This window comes from Choloepus didactylus, chromosome 26 (genome assembly GCF_015220235.1).
Source record: "Choloepus didactylus isolate mChoDid1 chromosome 26, mChoDid1.pri, whole genome shotgun sequence".
NCBI lineage: Eukaryota > Metazoa > Chordata > Mammalia > Pilosa > Megalonychidae > Choloepus > Choloepus didactylus.
Genome location: NC_051332.1, coordinates 11,200,544 through 11,203,295, shown reverse-complemented (window position 1 = coordinate 11,203,295; position 2,752 = coordinate 11,200,544). Strand labels below are relative to the sequence as shown.

Genomic DNA, 2,752 nt, shown 5'->3' with positions numbered 1-2,752 from the left:
GTCAGGTGTCCCATCAACATTTCTTGAAAGACTCTTCTATTCCCCATTGTATCATCTTGGCAGCCGTGTCAAAAACAATGGACCAAAGTAGTACTTAAAGCAGCAGGTGACAGTTAGGGAGTGGGTTGGACCCAGGTCTTAGGCTGTTCCCCTCCCTCCTCCTCAATGGATTATGCCCAGGGTGGCAGCAGTGGTTGTTGCAGGGGGTGGGGGATGGGGGAAGTGACTTTGTGTTGATGGCACAGGAGATGATGTCCTTTCCAGTTACAACTCAGGGATCACAGCTAACACAGCTGTCACAGAAGCATTGGAGACTTACCTCTCCTATCAGCTTAGCAGCCCCCTAGAAGACTGACTGCATACTTACACAGAAACTGATTGTGATGATGAAGACTTTTTGGGTTTTTGAAGAGGAAGAGGAGCTGCAGCCCTGGATTTTAATTTTGGGAAAATTAAATACCTGTTAAAAACAGTATACTAGAAATCAGTAAATGATAAAATCTTCCACAATCTGTAGTTGAAATTGTTGGAGGTATAATGTTCACCTTTGTATCTTATAGATTAGAAATATACACAAAATGTGCTGATAGTCCCGCTTTGTGTATTTCACCAAGAAGTTGGTCAAAGTGTCTTTCCACTGATTCTATGATAAATTGAATTTCCAAGAAGAATAAAAGATTTATGAACAAATGAGTAGACATTTTTACCAGTTATCAAACTGTTTTGATGAGATAAAGATTGATATTTTGTTTGCAAGATTATCACTGCAGAGTATTTCAGAAAATTTGGATCTATGAGATGACTAGTCTGAATAAAAATCTAGATATAAGATGAATAAGAAGTCTTAATGGTTGCAGAATATCCAATGAAATTTTACATCTAGTATGAAACATTCACAACTTCTGGTTAACTCAGAGAGCTATCAAACTATGGGTCAAATGCCACAATAACTATTCCAATACATTAGATTTCCTCAATGGCATTTTCTTGATTATATTAGTAGCAAGAACTTGACAGATTTATCCAAGTGCAATAGCATCAATCCTTGTATATGTTTTTAGGTATTTTCTGAATGAGAATGGCCAAATTGAGTCTTCTGAAACAGTTGAAGAATGCAATCATAATTTGCCTGTAGGGGGTGCAAGGGTAAACCTCAGTGATGGGTACCATTTTATGCCTATAATCACACCAGCATATCCACAGCAGAACTTCATATACAATGTATCCATTTCAACATGGAAGGTCATGGGTGAGGAGTTTAAAAAAGGTCTTGCTGTCACAGATGAAATTTTGCTGTGTAAGGCAAAGTGTTCCAAACTTTTTGAAGCTCCAAACTTCTTTAAAAATACAAGTATTAAATTGTACTTCTAGCAAGTTCACTAACAGGAAAACCATGGCTGGAATGAGTGAGTTAGGTGGAATGAAAACTTCAAGTATTGTTTGGAATCTTGGAGAAAAATGATTTTATTACAGTTGCTCATTGAATCCCCAGTCATTTCCAGCTCCCAAAGAAGATCATGACAAGGAAGAATTTCATGCAGTGTGGATGTTTGAGTTTGTGTCCAAAGAGAATGACAGAGAACTGAAAATCCCATTGTCATCTTACCTATGATATCTAGACTTTCAAAGATACAGTTTATAGGCAAGCAATAAACTGCAAGATATTTGAGGTTGACATGAAAAGTTATGCAATGCATGTAAAAAAAACTACTCTATCAAACTACCAAATCATGCACCTCAGAAAAAAAAGCAAAAGCAAGTGTCAGATTGACAGCCCTGAATGCAAACAGCATTTACTTTTCTATAGACTGTGATAACTGCATGTCTTTTCCATCACCATCTAATGCTATGAAGACCAGTGTATTCAATAGTTCTAGCAGCTCTCATGGCAGATTCTGTCCTGCTCCAGCTGTCACAACATCTTCTGTGAACAACATACAAGCTACTGATGTGTCTGTGTCACAAGTAAATTCCAGTGAAAACTCAGGGGGTAACTCAGTGAATGCATTCTTCAAACTGCCATGCAATCAGCCATTTCTCCCAACACCAAGGCCTGTAAATCTGGTAAACAAATCACCTAGGTCTCCAGGAAATTCAGGAACAGAAATACCTAATCCTATAGTAGGAGCCAAGACAAAATCCTCATCTCACAAAGAAGAGAGTCCCTAGAAAACCAAAACAGAAGAGGATGAAACAAGCAAGATGCTAACAGTCTTGCTTTGACCGGGCATGATAAAACAGAAATGAAGGAATAACTTGACACATAAGCAAGTACAACTCAACCAGAATCTATTAATCAGCAGCTTCTCTGTTCCTTCTCAGAAAAAATCCAGTACATACCCTTATGATATCCCTGCTCTCCCTGCAAATCCTATTCCTGTTATCAAGAATCCAAAAAAGCCAAGATTGCATCAATAAAAACAAGTTTAGGGAGCCCATAAACAATATCTGCCAACTCAATCTGTTGGCTTCAAATGCTACTTACAATATTGTGCTACCATCACAAAGTATTATGCTATCTATTTCTGGATCCATAAAATCAATCCTGTTGAACATTCTGTAGTCCTTCAGCACCAAATGCATGACCTGTACTCTCTTTCCATCTCCTGATAACCTGTGTTATCAGCTTATAACTCTCAAAGTTTGCACATTAATGTTAGTTCATATTAGTGAGACCATGTACTATTTGTCCTTTTGTATTGGGCTAACTTCACTCCACATAATATCCTAAAGGTTCATCCATGTAAGTATA

General features: G+C 37.8%; 1 pseudogene; it reads left to right on the top strand.

Moving 5' to 3' along the window:
- The first annotated feature begins 248 nt into the window (after positions 1-248).
- On the top strand, positions 249-2,418 carry LOC119520840 (annotated as a pseudogene).
- Positions 2,419-2,752: the final 334 nt, after the last annotated feature.